The sequence below is a fragment of the Phyllobates terribilis genome, unplaced genomic scaffold (assembly GCF_046119375.1).
Source record: "Phyllobates terribilis strain yellow unplaced genomic scaffold, ASM4611937v1 Scaffold_4__5_contigs__length_816908805, whole genome shotgun sequence".
NCBI classification, from domain to species: Eukaryota; Metazoa; Chordata; class Amphibia; order Anura; family Dendrobatidae; genus Phyllobates; species Phyllobates terribilis.
The window spans coordinates 231,962,133-231,981,252 of record NW_027362764.1 but is presented as its reverse complement, the minus strand read 5'-3'; positions in this window follow the sequence as shown (position 1 = coordinate 231,981,252).

Sequence of the window (19,120 nt, the reverse complement as noted above, 5' to 3'; positions counted from 1 at the left end):
GGTTTTGCAGTTCCACGTTTCAAATCTCTGTATTATCCTGTTTTTGGCATTTTTTGCCGTAAAAAAAAACTGTAATAGTGTCTTCCTGACTGGTCAGACACCAATATATCTGTTTAAAAAAGTCTGGTGTAGGCCAGAAAAATATAACTGTGGTTTTGCAGTTCCACGGGTCAAATCTCTGTATTATCCTGCTTTTGGCATTTTTTGCCATAAAAAAAAACAGTAATAGTGTCTACCTGACTGGTCAGGCAACAACATATCTGTTTAAAAGAGTCTTGTGTAGGCCATAAAAATATAACTGTGGTTTTGCAGTGCCACGGTTCAAATCTCTGTATTATTCTGTTTTTGGCATTTTCTGCCATAAAAAAAACTGTAATAGTGTCCCACTGACTGGTCAGACACCAATATATCTTTTTAAAAGAGTATGGTGTAGGCCAGAAAAATATAACTATGGTTTTGCAGTTCCACGGGTCAAATCTCTGTATTATCTTGTTTTTGCCATATTTGCCATAAAAAAACTGTAATAGTGTCTCCCTGACTGGTCAGACACCAAGATATCTGTTTAAAAGAGTGTGGTGTACGTCACATAACTATAACTGTGGTTTTGCAGTTCGACGGGTCAAAGATATGTATTATCCTGCTTTTGGCATTTTTTGCCGTAAAAAAAAAAACATAATAGTGTCTCCCTGACTGGTCAGACACCAATATATCTGTTTAAAAGAGTCTGGTGTACTCCACAATAATATAACTGTGGTTTTGCAGTTCCACAGGTCAAATCTCTGTATTATCCTGTTTTTGGCATCTTTTGCCGTAAAAAAAAACATAATAGTGTCTCCCTGACTGGTCAGACACCAATATATCTGTTTAAAAGAGTCTGGTGTAGGCCAGAAAAATAAAACTGTGGTTTTGCAGTTCCACGCGTCAAATCTCTGTATTATCCTGTTTTTGGCATCTTTTGCCGTAAAAATAAATTCTAATAGTGTCTCCCTGACAGGTCAGGCACCAATATATCTGTTTAAAAGAGTCTGGTGTAGGACAGAAAATGTAGCTGTGGTTTTGCAGTTCCACGGGTCAAATATCTGTATTATCCTGTTTTTGGCATTTATTGCTGTAAAAAAACTGTAGTAATGTCTCCCTGACTGGTCAGACACCAATATTTTTGTTTAAAAGAGTCTGGTGTACTCCAGAATAATATAACTGTGGTTTTGCAGTTCCACAGGTCAAATCTCTGTATTATCCTGTTTTTGGCATTTTTTGCCGTAAAAAAAACGCAATAGTGTCTCCCTGACTGGTCAGACACCAATATATCTGTTTAAAAGAGTCTGGTGTAGACCAGAAAAATATAACTGTGGTTTTGCAGTTCCACGGGTCAAATCTCTGTATTATCCTGTTTTTGGCATTTTTTGCCGTAAAAAAAACTGTAATAGCGTCTCCCTGACTGGTCAGACACCACTATATGTGTTTAAAAGAGAATGGTGTAGGCCAGAAAAATATAACTATGATTTTGCAGTTCCACGGGTCAAATCTCTGTATTATCTTGTTTTTGCCATTTTTGCCGTAAAAAAAACTGTAATAGTGTCTCCCTGACTGGTCAGACACCAATATATCTGTTTAAAAGAGTCTGGTGTACGTCACATAACTATAACTGTGGTTTTGCAGTTCCATGGGTCAATGATATGTATTATCCTGCTTTTGGCATTTTTTGCCGTAAAAAAAATGTAATAGTGTCTCCCTGACTGGTCAGACACCAATATATCTGTTTAAAAGAGTCTGGTGTAGGCCAGAAAATTATAACTGTGGTTTTGCAATTCCACGGGTCAAATCTCTGTATTATCCTGCTTTTGGCATTTTTTGCCATAAAAAAAAACAGTAATAGTGTCTACCTGACTGGTCAGGCAACAACAAATCTGTTTAAAAGAGTCTTGTGTAGGCCATAAAAATATAACTGTGGTTTTGCAGTTCCACAGTTCAAATCTCTGTATTATTCTGTTTTTGGCATTTTCTGCCGTAAAAAAACTGTAATAGTGTCCCAGTGACTGGTCAGACACCAATATATCTTTTTAAAAGAGTATGGTGTAGGCTAGAAAAATATAACTATGGTTTTGCAGTTCCACGGGTCAAATCTCTGTATTATCTTGTTTTTGCCATATTTGCCATAAAAAAACTGTAATAGTGTCTCCCTGACTGGTCAGACACCAAGATATCTGTTTAAAAGAGTCTGGTGTACGTCACATAACTATAACTGTGGTTTTGCAGTTCCAAGGGTCAAAGATATGTATTATCCTGCTTTTGTCATTTTTTGCCGTAAAAAAAAAAAACATAATAGTGTCTCCCTGACTGGTCAGACACCAATATATCTGTTTAAAAGAGTCTGGTGTACTCCAGAATAATATAACTGTGGTTTTGCAGTTCCACAGGTCAAATCTCTGTATTATCCTGTTTTTGGCATCTTTTGCCGTAAAAAAAAACATAATAGTGTCTCCCTGACTGGTCAGACACAAATATATCTGTTTAAAAGAGTCTGGTGTAGGCCAGAAAAATATAACTGTGGTTTTGCAGTTCCACGGGTCAAATCTCTGTATTATCCTGTTTTTGGCATCTTTTGCCGTGAAAAAAAAATTCTAATAGTGTCTCCCTGACAGGTCAGGCACCAATATATCTGTTTAAAAGAGTCTGGTGTAGGACAGAAAATGTAGCTGTGGTTTTGCAGTTCCACGGGTCAAATATCTGTATTATCCTGTTTTTGGCATTTTTTGCTGTAAAAAAACTGTAGTAATGTCTCCCTGACTGGTCAGACACCAATATTTTTGTTTAAAAGAGTCTGGTGTACTCCAGAATAATATAACTGTGGTTTTGCAGTTCCACAGGTCAAATCTCTGTATTATCCTGTTTTTGGCATTTTTTGCCGTAAAAAAAACGCAATAGTGTCTCCCTGACTGGTCAGACACCAATATATCTGTTTAAAAGAGAATGGTGTAGGCCAGAAAAATATAACTATGATTTTGCAGTTCCACGGGTCAAATCTCTGTATTATCTTGTTTTTGCCATTTTTGCCATAAAAAAAACTGTAATAGTGTCTCCCTGACTGGTCAGACACCAATATATCTGTTTAAAAGAGTCTGGTGTACGTCACATAACTATAACTGTGGTTTTGCAGTTCCATGGGTCAATGATATGTATTATCCTGATTTTGGCATTTTTTGCCGTAAAAAAAATGTAATAGTGTCTCCCTGACTGGTCAGACACCAATATATCTGTTTAAAAGAATCTGGTGTAGGCCAGAAAAATATAACTGTGGTTTTTCTGTTCCACGGGTCAAATCTCTGTAATATCCTGTTTTTGGCATTTTTTGCCGTAAAAAAAAACTGTAATAGTTTCTCCCTGACTGATCAGACACCAATATATCTGTTTAAAAGAGTCTGGTGTGAGCCAGAAAATATAACTGTGGTTTTGCAGTTCCACGCGTCAAATCTCTGTATTATCCTGTTTTTGGCATTTTTTGCCATAAAAAAACTTAAATAGTGTCTCCCTGACTGGTCAGACACCAATATATCTGTTTAAAAGAGTCTGGTGTAAGCCAGAAAAATATATCTGAGGTTTTGCAGTTCCACGTTTCAAATCTCTGTATAATCCTGTTTTTGGCATTTTTTGCCGTAAAAAAAAACTGTAATAGTGTCTCCCTGACTGGTAAAACACCAATATATCGGTTTAAAAGAGTCTGGTGTAGGCCAGAAAATATAACTGTGGTTTTGCAGTTCCACGCGTCAAATCTCTGTATTATCCTGTTTTTGGCATTTTTTGCTGTAAAAAAACACTGTAATAGTGTCTACCTGACTGGTCAGACACCAATATATCTGGTTAAGAGTCTGGTGTAGGCCAGACAAATATAACTGTGTTTTTGCAGTTCCACGGGTCAATTCTCTGTATTATCCTGTTTTTGGCATTTTTTGCCGTAAAAAAAAAACAGTAATGGTGTCTCCCTGACTGGTCAGACACCAATATATCTGTTTAAAATAGTCTCGTGTAGGCCAGAAAAATATAACTGTGGTTTTGGAGTTCCACGGGTAAAATCTCTGTATTATCCTGCTTTTGGCATTTTTTGCCATAAAAAAAAACAGTAATAGTGTCTACCTGACTGGTCAGGCACCAACATATCTGTTTAAAAGATTCTGGTGTAAGCCAGAAAAATATATCTGTGGTTTTGCAGTTCCACGTTTCAAATCTCTGTATTATCCTGTTTTTGGCATTTTTTGCCGTAAAAAAAACTGTAATAGTGTCTTCCTGACTGGTCAGACACCAATATATCTGTTTAAAAGAGTCTGGTGTCGGCCAGAAAATATAACTGTGGTTTTGCAGTTCCACGCATCAAATCTCTGTATTATCCTGTTTTTGGCATTTTTTGCCGTAAAAAAACACTGTAATAGTGTCTCCCTGACTGGTCAGACAACAATATATCTGTTTAAGAGTCTGGTGTAGGCCAGACAAATATAACTGTGTTTTTGCAGTTCCACGGGTCAAATCTCTGTATTATCCTGTTTTTGGCATTTTTTGCCGTAAAAAAAAACAGTAATGGTGTCTCCCTGACTGGTCAGACACCAATATATCTGTTTAAAATAGTCTGGTGTAGGCCAGAAAAATATAACTGTGGTTTTGGAGTTCCACGGGTAAAATCTCTGTCTTATCCTGTTTTTGGCATTTTTTTCCCGTAATAAAAAACTGTAATAGTGTCTCCCTGACAGGTCAAACACCAATATATCTGTTTAAGAGTCTGGTGTAGGCCAGACAAATATAACTGTGTTTTTGCAGTTCCACGGGTCAAATCTCTGTATTATCCTATTTTTGGCATTTTTTGCCGTAAAAAAAAACAGTAATGGTGTCTCCCTGACTGGTCAGATACCAATATATCTGTTTAAAATAGTCTGGTGTAGGCCAGAAAAATATAACTGTGGTTTTGGAGTTCCACGGGTAAAATCTCTGTCTCATCCTGTTTTTGTCATTTTTTGACGTAAAAAATACAGTACTAGTGTCTCCCTGACTGGTCAGACACCAATATATCTGTTTAAAAGAGTCTGGTGTAAGCCAGAAAAATATATCTGTGGTTTTGCAGTTCCACGTTTCAAATCTCTGTATTATCCTGTTTTTGGCATTTTTTGCCGTAAAAAAAAACTGTAATAGTGTCTTCCTGACTGGTCAGACACCAATATATCTGTTTAAAAAAGTCTGGTGTAGGCCAGAAAAATATAACTGTGGTTTTGCAGTTCCACGGGTCAAATCTCTGTATTATCCTGCTTTTGGCATTTTTTGCCATAAAAAAAAACAGTAATAGTGTCTACCTGACTGGTCAGGCAACAACATATCTGTTTAAAAGAGTCTTGTGTAGGCCATAAAAATATAACTGTGGTTTTGCAGTGCCACGGTTCAAATCTCTGTATTATTCTGTTTTTGGCATTTTCTGCCATAAAAAAACTGTAATAGTGTCCCACTGACTGGTCAGACACCAATATATCTTTTTAAAAGAGTATGGTGTAGGCCAGAAAAATATAACTATGGTTTTGCAGTTCCACGGGTCAAATCTCTGTATTATCTTGTTTTTGCCATATTTGCCATAAAAAAACTGTAATAGTGTCTCCCTGACTGGTCAGACACCAAGATATCTGTTTAAAAGAGTGTGGTGTACGTCACATAACTATAACTGTGGTTTTGCAGTTCGACGGGTCAAAGATATGTATTATCCTGCTTTTGGCATTTTTTGCCGTAAAAAAAAAAACATAATAGTGTCTCCCTGACTGGTCAGACACCAATATATCTGTTTAAAAGAGTCTGGTGTACTCCACAATAATATAACTGTGGTTTTGCAGTTCCACAGGTAAAATCTCTGTATTATCCTGTTTTTGGCATCTTTTGCCGTAAAAAAAAACATAATAGTGTCTCCCTGACTGGTCAGACACCAATATATCTGTTTAAAAGAGTCTGGTGTAGGCCAGAAAAATAAAACTGTGGTTTTGCAGTTCCACGCGTCAAATCTCTGTATTATCCTGTTTTTGGCATCTTTTGCCGTAAAAATAAATTCTAATAGTGTCTCCCTGACAGGTCAGGCACCAATATATCTGTTTAAAAGAGTCTGGTGTAGGACAGAAAATGTAGCTGTGGTTTTGCAGTTCCACGGGTCAAATATCTGTATTATCCTGTTTTTGGCATTTATTGCTGTAAAAAAACTGTAGTAATGTCTCCCTGACTGGTCAGACACCAATATTTTTGTTTAAAAGAGTCTGGTGTACTCCAGAATAATATAACTGTGGTTTTGCAGTTCCACAGGTCAAATCTCTGTATTATCCTGTTTTTGGCATTTTTTGCCGTAAAAAAAACGCAATAGTGTCTCCCTGACTGGTCAGACACCAATATATCTGTTTAAAAGAGTCTGGTGTAGACCAGAAAAATATAACTGTGGTTTTGCAGTTCCACGGGTCAAATCTCTGTATTATCCTGTTTTTGGCATTTTTTGCCGTAAAAAAAACTGTAATAGCGTCTCCCTGACTGGTCAGACACCACTATATGTGTTTAAAAGAGAATGGTGTAGGCCAGAAAAATATAACTATGATTTTGCAGTTCCACGGGTCAAATCTCTGTATTATCTTGTTTTTGCCATTTTTGCCGTAAAAAAAACTGTAATAGTGTCTCCCTGACTGGTCAGACACCAATATATCTGTTTAAAAGAGTCTGGTGTACGTCACATAACTATAACTGTGGTTTTGCAGTTCCATGGGTCAATGATATGTATTATCCTGCTTTTGGCATTTTTTGCCGTAAAAAAAATGTAATAGTGTCTCCCTGACTGGTCAGACACCAATATATCTGTTTAAAAGAGTCTGGTGTAGGCCAGAAAATTATAACTGTGGTTTTGCAATTCCACGGGTCAAATCTCTGTATTATCCTGCTTTTGGCATTTTTTGCCATAAAAAAAAACAGTAATAGTGTCTACCTGACTGGTCAGGCAACAACAAATCTGTTTAAAAGAGTCTTGTGTAGGCCATAAAAATATAACTGTGGTTTTGCAGTTCCACAGTTCAAATCTCTGTATTATTCTGTTTTTGGCATTTTCTGCCGTAAAAAAACTGTAATAGTGTCCCAGTGACTGGTCAGACACCAATATATCTTTTTAAAAGAGTATGGTGTAGGCTAGAAAAATATAACTATGGTTTTGCAGTTCCACGGGTCAAATCTCTGTATTATCTTGTTTTTGCCATATTTGCCATAAAAAAACTGTAATAGTGTCTCCCTGACTGGTCAGACACCAAGATATCTGTTTAAAAGAGTCTGGTGTACGTCACATAACTATAACTGTGGTTTTGCAGTTCCAAGGGTCAAAGATATGTATTATCCTGCTTTTGTCATTTTTTGCCGTAAAAAAAAAAAACATAATAGTGTCTCCCTGACTGGTCAGACACCAATATATCTGTTTAAAAGAGTCTGGTGTACTCCAGAATAATATAACTGTGGTTTTGCAGTTCCACAGGTCAAATCTCTGTATTATCCTGTTTTTGGCATCTTTTGCCGTAAAAAAAAACATAATAGTGTCTCCCTGACTGGTCAGACACAAATATATCTGTTTAAAAGAGTCTGGTGTAGGCCAGAAAAATATAACTGTGGTTTTGCAGTTCCACGGGTCAAATCTCTGTATTATCCTGTTTTTGGCATCTTTTGCCGTGAAAAAAAAATTCTAATAGTGTCTCCCTGACAGGTCAGGCACCAATATATCTGTTTAAAAGAGTCTGGTGTAGGACAGAAAATGTAGCTGTGGTTTTGCAGTTCCACGGGTCAAATATCTGTATTATCCTGTTTTTGGCATTTTTTGCTGTAAAAAAACTGTAGTAATGTCTCCCTGACTGGTCAGACACCAATATTTTTGTTTAAAAGAGTCTGGTGTACTCCAGAATAATATAACTGTGGTTTTGCAGTTCCACAGGTCAAATCTCTGTATTATCCTGTTTTTGGCATTTTTTGCCGTAAAAAAAACGCAATAGTGTCTCCCTGACTGGTCAGACACCAATATATCTGTTTAAAAGAGAATGGTGTAGGCCAGAAAAATATAACTATGATTTTGCATTTCCACGGGTCAAATCTCTGTATTATCTTGTTTTTGCCATTTTTGCCATAAAAAAAACTGTAATAGTGTCTCCCTGACTGGTCAGACACCAATATATCTGTTTAAAAGAGTCTGGTGTACGTCACATAACTATAACTGTGGTTTTGCAGTTCCATGGGTCAATGATATGTATTATCCTGATTTTGGCATTTTTTGCCGTAAAAAAAATGTAATAGTGTCTCCCTGACTGGTCAGACACCAATATATCTGTTTAAAAGAATCTGGTGTAGGCCAGAAAAATATAACTGTGGTTTTTCTGTTCCACGGGTCAAATCTCTGTAATATCCTGTTTTTGGCATTTTTTGCCGTAAAAAAAAACTGTAATAGTTTCTCCCTGACTGATCAGACACCAATATATCTGTTTAAAAGAGTCTGGTGTGAGCCAGAAAATATAACTGTGGTTTTGCAGTTCCACGCGTCAAATCTCTGTATTATCCTGTTTTTGGCATTTTTTGCCATAAAAAAACTTAAATAGTGTCTCCCTGACTGGTCAGACACCAATATATCTGTTTAAAAGAGTCTGGTGTACGTCACATAACTATAACTGTGGTTTTGCAGTTCCATGGGTCAAAGATATGTATTATCCTGCTTTTGGCATTTTTTTCCGTAAAAAAAACGTAATAGTGTCTCCCTGACTGGTCAGACACCAATATATCTGTTTAAAAGAGTCTGGTGTAGGCCAGACAAATATAACTGTGTTTTTGCAGTTCCACGGGTCAAATCTCTGTATTATCCTGTTTTTGGCATTTTTTGCCGTAAAAAAAACTATAATAGTGTCTCCCTGACTGGTAAAACACCAATATTTCTGTTTAAAATAGTCTGGTGTAGGCCAGAAAAATATAACTGTGGTTTTGGAGTTCCACGGGTAAAATCTCTGTCTCATCCTGTTTTTGTCATTTTTTGACGTAAAAAATACAGTACTAGTGTCTCCCTGACTGGTCAGACACCAATATATCTGTTTAAAAGAGTCTGGTGTAAGCCAGAAAAATATATCTGTGGTTTTGCAGTTCCATGTTTCAAATCTCTGTATAATCCTGTTTTTGGCATTTTTTGCCGTAAAAAAAAACTATAATAGTGTCTCCCTGACTGGTAAAACACCAATATATCGGTTTAAAAGAGTCTGGTGTAGGCCAGAAAATATAACTGTGGTTTTGCAGTTCCACGCGTCAAATCTCTGTATTATCCTGTTTTTGGCATTTTTTGCCGTAAAAAAAAACTGTAATAGTGTCTTCCTGACTGGTCAGACACCAATATATCTGTTTAAAAGAGTCTGGTGTAGGCCAGAAAAATATAACTGTGGTTTTGCAGTTCCACGGGTCAAATCTCTGTATTATCCTGCTTTTGGCATTTTTTGCCATAAAAAAAAACAGTAATAGTGTCTACCTGACTGGTCAGGCAACAACATATCTGTTTAAAAGAGTCTTGTGTAGGCCATAAAAATATAACTGTGGTTTTGCAGTTCCACGGTTCAAATCTCTGTATTATTCTGTTTTTGGCATTTTCTGCCCTAAAAAAAACTGTAATAGTGTCCCACTGACTGGTCAGACACCAATATATCTTTTTAAAAGAGTATGGTGTAGGCCATAAAAATATAACTGTGGTTTTGCAGTTCCACGGTTCAAATCTCTGTATTATTCTGTTTTTGGCATTTTCTGCCGTAAAAAAAACTGTAATAGTGTCCCACTGACTGGTCAGACACCAATATATCTTTTTAAAAGAGTATGGTGTAAGCCAGAAAAATATAACTATGGTTTTGCAGTTCCACGAGTCAAATCTCTGTATTATCTTGTTTTTGCCATATTTGCCATAAAAAAACTGTAATAGTGTCTCCCTGACTGGTCAGACACCAAGATATCTGTTTAAAAGAGTCTGGTGTACGTCACATAACTATAACTGTGGTTTTGCAGTTCCACGGGTCAAAGATATGTATTATCCTGCTTTTAGCATTTTTTGCCGTAAAAAAAAAAACATAATAGTGTCTCCCTGACTGGTCAGACACCAATATATCTGTTTAAAAGAGTCTGGTGTACTCCAGAATAATATAACTGTGGTTTGGCAGTTCCACAGGTCAAATCTCTGTATTATCCTGTTTTTGCCATCTTTTGCCGTAAAAAAAAACATAATAGTGTCTCCCTGACTGGTCAGACACCAATATATCTGTTTAAAAGAGTCTGGTGTAGGCCAGAAAAATATAACTGTGGTTTTGCAGTTCCACGGGTCAAATCTCTGTATTATCCTGTTTTTGGCATCTTTTGCCGTAAAAAAAAAATTCTAATAGTGTCTCCCTGACAGGTCTGGCACCAATATATCTGTTTAAAAGAGTCTGGTGTAGGACAGAAAATGTAGCTGTGGTTTTGCAGTTCCACGGGTCAAATATCTGTATTATCCTGTTTTTGGCATTTTTTGCAGTAAAAAAACTATGGTAATGTCTCCCTGACTGGTCAGACACCAATATTTTTGTTTAAAAGAGTCTGGTGTACTCCAGAATAATATGCAGTGCCTACAAGTAGTATTCAACCCCCTGCAGATTTAGCTGGTTGACACATGCGGAATTAACTTGGCATTGTGACATTTGTACTGTAGATCAGCCTGGAAGTGGGAAATGCACTGCAGCAAATTTTTTTTTTTTTTTAAACGTAAAAAGTTAATTCAGAGTGTCATTTATTATTCAACCCCTCAAACCACAAGAATTCTGTTTGGTCCCCCTAAAGTATTAAGAAGTAGTTCAGGCACCAAGAATAATGAGCTTCACATGTGTGGATTAAAGATCTCTTTTGCCAGCCTTTTCTGACTATTTAAGACCCTCCCCAAACTTGTGAACAGCACTCAGACATGGTCAACATGGGAAAGACAAAGGAGCATTCCAAGGCCATCAGAGACAAGATCGTGGAGGGTCCCAAGGCTGGCAAGGGGTACAAAACCCTTTCCAAGGAGTTGGGCCTACCTGTCTCCACTGTTGGGAGCATCATCCGTAAGTGGAAGGCTTATGGAACTACTGTTAGCCTTCCACGGCCAGGACAGCCTTTGAAAGTGTCCTCCCGTGCCGAGGCCAGGCTTGTCCGAAGAGTCAAGGCTAACCCAAGGACAACAAGGAAGGAGCTCCGGGAAGATCTCATGGCAGTGGGGACATTGGTTTCAGTCAATACCATAAGTAACGTACTCCACCGCAATGGTCTCCGTTCCAGACGAGCCCGTAAGGTACCTTTACTTTCAAAGCGTCATGTCAAGGCTCGTCTACAGTTTTCTCATGATCACTTGGAGGACTCTGAGACAGACTGGTTCAAGGTTCTATGGTCTGATGAGACCAAGATCGAGATCTTTGGTGCCAACCACACACGTGACGTTTGGAGACTGGGTGGCACTGCATACGACCCCAAGAATACCATCCGTACAGTCAAGCATGGTGGTGGCAGCATCATGCTGTGGGGCTGTTTCTCTGCCAAGGGGCCTGGCCATCTGGTCCGCATCCATGGGAAGATGGATAGCACGGCCTACCTGGAGATTTTGGCCAAGAACCTCCGCTCCTCCATCAAGGATCTTAAGATGGGTCGTAATTTCATCTTCCAACAAGACAACGACCCAAAGCACACAGCCAAGAAAACCAAGGCCTGCTTCAATAGGGAAAAAGTCAAGGTGTTGGAGTGGCCTAGTCAGTCTCCTGACCTTAACCCAATTGAAAACTTGTGGAAGGAGCTCAAGAATAAAGTCCACATGAGATACCCAAAGAACCTAGATAACTTGGAGAAGATCTGCATGGAGGAGTGGGCCAAGATAACTCCACAGACCTGTGCCGGCCTGATCAGGTCTTATAAAAGACGATTATTAGCTGTAATTGCAAACAAGGGTTATTCCACAAAATATTAAACATAGGGGTTGTATAATAATTGACCCACACTTTTATGTTTAAAATTTAATAAAATTCAACTGAGCAACATAACTTTTTGGTTTGTAAGATTTATGATTCTGTTCATAAAACCTACTCTCGTTTGCAGTTTGAAGGCTCTAACTTATTTGCATCTTATCAAACCAGCTAAATCTGCAGGGGGTTGAATACTACTTGTAGGCACTGTAACTGTGGTTTTGCAGTTCCACAGGTCAAATCTCTGTATTATCCTGTTTTTGGCATTTTTTGCCGTAAAAAAAACGCAATAGTGTCTCCCTGACTGGTCAGACACCAATATATCTGTTTAAAAGAGTCTGGTGTAGACCAGAAAAATATAACTGTGGTTTTGCAGTTCCACGGGTCAAATATCTGTATTATCCTGTTTTTGGCATTTTTTGCCGTAAAAAAAAACTGTAATAGCGTCTCCCTGACTGGTCAGACACCACTATATCTGTTTAAAAGAGAATGGTGTAGGCCAGAAAAATATAACTATGATTTTGCAGTTCCACGGGTCAAATCTCTGTATTATCTTGTTTTTGCCATTTTTGCCATAAAAAAAACTGTAATAGTGTCTCCCTGACTGGTCAGACACCAATATATCTGTTTAAAAGAGTCTGGTGTACGTCACATAACTATAACTGTGGTTTTGCAGTTCCATGGGTCAATGATATGTATTATCCTGATTTTGGCATTTTTTGCCGTAAAAAAAATGTAATAGTGTCTCCCTGACTGGTCAGACACCAATATATCTGTTTAAAAGAGTCTGGTGTAGGCCAGAAAAATATAACTGTGGTTTTTCTGTTCCACGGGTCAAATCTCTGTAATATCCTGTTTTTGGCATTTTTTGCCGTAAAAAAAAACTGTAATAGTTTCTCCCTGACTGGTCAGACACCAATATATCTGTTTAAAAGAGTCTGGTGTAGGCCAGAAAATATAACTGTGGTTTTGCAGTTCCACGCGTCAAATCTCTGTATTATCCTGTTTTTGGCATTTTTTGCCATAAAAAAACTTAAATAGTGTCTCCCTGACTGGTCAGACACCAATATATCTGTTTAAAAGAGTATGGTGTAGGCCAGAAAAATATAACTATGGTTTTGCAGTTCCACCGGTCAAATCTCTGCATTATCTTGTTTTTGCCATTTTTTGCCATAAAAAAAACTGTAATAGTGTCTCCCTGACTGGTAAGACACCAAGATATCTGTTTAAAGGAGTCTGGTGTACGTCACATAACTATAACTGTGGTTTTGCAGTTCCACGGGTCAAAGATATGTATTATCCTGCTTTTGGCATTTTTTGCCGTAAAAAAAAAAACATAATAGTGTCTCCCTGACTGGTCAGACACCAATATATCTGTTTAAAAGAGTCTGATGTAGGACAGAAAATGTAGCTGTGGTTTTGCAGTTCCACGTGTCAAATATCTGTATTATCCTGTTTTTGGCATTTTTTGCTGTAAAAAAACTGTAGTAATGTCTCCCTGACTGGTCAGACACCAATATTTCTGTTTAAAAGAGTCTGGTGTACTCCAGAATAATATAACTGTGGTTTTGCAGTTCCACAGGTCAAATCTCTGTATTATCCTGTTTTTGGCATTTTTTGAAGTAAAAAAAAACGCAATAGTGTCTCCCTGACTGGTCAGACACCAATATATCTGTTTAAAAGAGTCTGGTGTAGACCAGAAAAATATAACTGTGGTTTTGCAGTTCCACGCGTCAAATCTCTGTATTATCCTGTATTTGGCATTTTTTACCATAAAAAAACTTAAATAGTGTCTCCCTGACTGGTCAGACACCAATATATCTGTTTAAAAGAGTATGGTGTAGGCCAGAAAAATATAACTATGGTTTTGCATTTCCACGGGTCAAATCTCTGTATTATCTTGTTTTTGCCATTTTTTGCCATAAAAAAACCTGTAATAGTGTCTCCCTGACTGGTCAGACACCAATATATCTGTTTAAAAGAGTCTGGTGTAGACCAGAAAAATATAACTGTGGTTTTGCAGTTCCACGCGTCAAATCTCTGTATTATCCTGTATTTGGCATTTTTTGCCATAAAAAAACTTAAATAGTGTCTCCCTGACTGGTCAGACACCAATATATCTGTTTAAAAGAGTATGGTGTAGGCCAGAAAAATATAACTATGGTTTTGCAGTTCCACGGGTCAAATCTCTGTATTATCTTGTTTTTGCCATTTTTTGCCATAAAAAAAACTGTAATAGTGTCTCCCTGACTTGTCAGACACCAATATATCTGTTTAAAAGAGAATGGTGTAGGCCAGAAAAATATAACTGTGGTTTTGCAGTTCCACGGGTCAAATCTCTGTATTATCCTGCTTTTGGCATTTTTTGCCATAAAAAGAGCTGTAATAGTGTCTCCCTGACTTGTCAGACACCAATATATCTGTTTAAAAGAGTCTTGTGTAGGCCATAAAAATATAACTGTGGTTTTGCAGTTCCACGGTTCAAATCTCTGTATTATTCTGTTTTTGGCATTTTCTGCCGTAAAAAAACTGTAATAATGTCCCACTGACTGGTCAGACACCAATATATCTGTTTAAAAGAGTATGGTGTAGGCCAGAAAAATATAACTATGGTTTTGCAGTTCCACGGGTCAAATCTCTGCATTATCTTGTTTTTGCCATTTTTTGCCATAAAAAAAACTGTAATAGTGTCTCCCTGACTGGTCAGACACCAAGATATCTGTTTAAAGGAGTCTGGTGTACGTCACATAACTATAACTGTGGTTTTGCAGTTCCACGGGTCAAAGATATGTATTATCCTGCTTTTGGCATTTTTTGCCGTAAAAAAAAAACATAATAGTGTCTCCCTGACTGGTCAGACACCAATATATATGTTTAAAAGAGTCTGGTGTAGGACAGAAAATGTAGCTGTGGTTTTGCAGTTCCACGGGTCAAATATCTGTATTATCCTGTTTTTGGCATTTTTTGCTGTAAAAAAACTGTAGTAATGTCTCCCTGACTGGTCAGACACGAATATTTCTGTTTAAAAGAGTCTGGTGTACTCCAGAATAATATAACTGTGGTTTTGCAGTTCCACAGGTCAAATCTCTGTATTATCCTGTTTTTGGCATTTTTTGCCGTAAAAAAAACGCAATAGTGTCTCCCTGACTGGTCAGACACCAATATATCTGTTTAAAAGAGTCTGGTGTAGGCCATAAAAATATAACTGTTTTGCAGTTCCACGGTTCAAATCTCTGTATTATTCTGTTTTTGGCATTTTCTGGCGTAAAAAAAACTGTAATAGTGTCCCACTGACTGGTCAGACACCAATATATCTTTTTAAAAAAGTATTGTGTAGGCCAGAAAAATATAACTATGGTTTTGCAGTTCCACGGGTCAAATCTCTGTATTATCTTGTTTTTGCCATATTTGCCATAAAAAACTGTAATAGTGTCTCCCTGACTGGTCAGACACCAAGATATCTGTTTAAAAGAGTCTGGTGTACATCACATAACTATAACTGTGGTTTTGCAGTTCCACGGGTCAAAGATATGTATTATCCTGCTTTTGGCATTTTTTGCCGTAAAAAAAACCATAATAGTGTCTCCCTGACTGGTCAGACACCAATATATCTGTTTAAAAGAGTCTGGTGTACTCCAGAATAATATAACTGTGGTTTTGCAGATCCACAGGTCAAATCTCTGTATTATCCTGTTTTTGGCATCTTTTGCTGTAAAATAAAAAACATAATAGTGTCTCCCTTACTGGTCAGACACCAATATATCTGTTTAAAAGAGTCTGGTGTAGGCCAGAAAAATATAACTGTGGTTTTGCAGTTCCACGGGTCAAATCTCTGTATTATCCTGTTTTTGTCATCTTTTGCCGTAAAAAAAAATTCTAATAGTGTCTCCCTGACAGGTCAGACACCAATATATCTGTTTAAAAGAGTCTGGTGTAGGACAGAAAATGTAGCTGTGGTTTTGCAGTTCCACGTTTCAAATCTCTGTATAATCCTGTTTTTGGCATTTTTTGCCGTAAAAAAAAACTGTAATAGTGTCTCCCTGACTGGTAAAACACCAATATATCGGTTTAAAAGAGTCTGGTGTAGGCCAGAAAATATAACTGTGGTTTTGCAGTTCCACGCGTCAAATCTCTGTATTATCCTGTTTTTGGCATTTTTTGCCGTAAAAAAAAACTGTAATAGTGTCTTCCTGACTGGTCAGACACCAATATATCTGTTTAAAAGAGTCTTGTGTAGGCCAGAAAAATATAACTGTGGTTTTGCAGTTCCACGGGTCAAATCTCTGTATTATTCTGTTTTTGGCATTTTCTGCCCTAAAAAAAACTGTAATAGTGTCCCACTGACTGGTCAGACACCAATATATCTTTTTAAAAGAGTATGGTGTAGGCCAGAAAAATATAACTATGGTTTTGCAGTTCCACGGGTCAAATCTCTGTATTATCTTGTTTTTGCCATATTTGCCATAAAAAAACTGTAATAGTGTCTCCCTGACTGGTCAGACACCAAGATATCTGTTTAAAAGAGTCTGGTGTACGTCACATAACTATAACTGTGGTTTTGCAGTTCCATGGGTCAAAGATATGTATTATCCTGCTTTTGGCATTTTTTGCCGTAAAAAAAAAAACATAATAGTGTCTCCCTGACTGGTCAGACACCAATATATCTGTTTAAAAGAGTCTGGTGTAGGACAGAAAATGTAGCTGTGGTTTTGCAGTTCCACGGGTCAAATATCTGTATTATCCTGTTTTTGGCATTTTTTGCTGTAAAAAAACTGTAGTAATGTCTCCCTGACTGGTCAGACACCAATATTTCTGTTTAAAAGAGTCTGGTGTACTCCAGAATAATATAACTGTGGTTTTGCAGTTCCACAGGTCAAATCTCTGTATTATCCTGTTTTTGGCATTTTTTGCCGTAAAAAAAACGCAATAGTGTCTCCCTGACTTGTCAGACACCAATATATCTGTTTAAAAGAGTCTGGTGTAGACAAGAAAAATATAACTGTGGTTTTGCAGTTCCACGGGTCAAATCTCTGTATTATCCTGTTTTTGGCATTTTTTGCCCTAAAAAAAAACTGTAATAGTGTCTCCCTGACTGGTCAGACACCACTATATCTGTTTAAAAGAGAATGGTGTAGGCCAGAAAAATATATCTATGATTTTGCAGTTCCACGGGTCAAATCTCTGTATTATCTTGTTTTTGCCATTTTTCCCATAAAAAAAACTGTAATAGTGTCTCCCTGACTGGTCAGACACCAATATATCTGTTTAAAAGAGTCTGGTGTACGTCACATAACTATAACTGTGGTTTTGCAGTTCCATGGGTCAATGATATGTATTATCCTGCTTTTGGCATTTTTTGCCATAAAAAAAATGTAATAGTGTCTCCCTGACTGGTCAGACACCAATATATCTGTTTAAAAGAGTCTGGTGTAGGCCAGAAAAATATAACTGTGGTTTTGGAGTTCCACGGGTAAAATCTCTGTCTCATCCTGTTTTTGTCATTTTTTGACGTAAAAAATACAGTACTAGTGTCTCCCTGACTGGTCAGACACCAATATATCTGTTTAAAAGAGTCTGGTGTAAGCCAGAAAAATATATCTGTGGTTTTGCAGTTCCACGTTTCAAATCTCTGTATAATCCTGTTTTTGGCATTTTTTGCCGTAAAAAAAACCTGTAATAGTGTCTCCCTGACTGGTAAAACACCAAAATATCGGTTTAAAAGAGTCTGGTGTAGGCCAGAAAATATAACTGTGTTTTTGCAGTTCCACGGGTCAAATCTCTGCATTATCCTGTTTTTGGCTTTTTTTGCCATAAAAAAAACAGTAATGGTGTCTCCCTGACTGGTCAGACACCAATATATCTGTTTAAAATAGTCTGGTGTAGGCCAGAAAAATATAACTGTGGTTTTGGAGTTCCACGGGTAAAATCTCTGTCTTATCCTGTTTTTGGCATTTTTTGCCATAAAAAAAATACCTGTAATAGTGTCTCCCTGACTGGTCAAACACCAATATATCTGTTTAAAAGAGTCTGGTGTTGGCCAGAAAATATAACTGTGGTTTTGCAGTTCCACGCGTCAAATCTCTGTATTATCCTGTTTTTGGCATTTTTTGCCGTAAAAAAACACTGTAATAGTGTCCCCCTGACTGGTCAGACACCAATATATCTGGTTAAGAGTCTGGTGTAGGCCAGACAAATATAACTGTGTTTTTGCAGTTCCACAGGTAAAATCTCTGTATTATCCTGCTTTTGGCATTTTTTGCCATAAAAAAAACAGTAATAGTGTCTTCCTGACTGGTCAGACACCAATATATCTGTTTAAAAGAGTCTGGTGTAGGCCAGAAAAAAATAACTGTGGTTTTGCAGTTCCACGGGTCAAATCTCTGTATTATCCTGCTTTTGGCCTTTTTTGCCATAAAAAAAAACAGTAATAGTGTCTACCTGACTGGTCAGGCAACAACATATCTGTTTAAAAGAGTCTTGTGTAGGCCATAAAAATATAACTGTGGTTTTGCAGTTCCACGGTTCAAATCTCTGTATTATTCTGTTTTTGGCATTTTCTGCCGTAAAAAAAACTGTAATAGTGTCCCACTGACTGGTCAGACACCAATATATCTTTTTAACAAAGTATGGTGTAGGCCACAAAAATATAACTATGGTTTTGCAGTTCCATGTGTCAAATCTCTGTATTATCTTGTTTTTGCCATATTTGCCATAAAAAAACTGTAATAGTGTCTCCCTGACTGGTCAGACACCAAGATATCTGTTTAAAAGAGTCTGGTGTACATCACATAACTATAACTGTGGTTTTGCAGTTCCACGGGTCAAAGATATGTATTATCCTGCTTTTGACATTTTTTGCCGTAAAAAAAAACATAATAGTGTCTCCCTGACTGGTCAGACACCAATATATCTGTTTAAAAGAGTCTGGTGTACTCCAGAAAAATATAACTGTGGTTTTGCAGTTCCACAGGTCAAATCTCTGTATTATCCTGTTTTTGGCATCTTTTGCCGTAAAAAAAAATTCTAATAGTGTCTCCCTGACAGGTCAGACACCAATATATCTGTTTAAAAGAGTCTGGTGTAGGACAGAAAATGTAGCTGTGGTTTTGCAGTTCCAC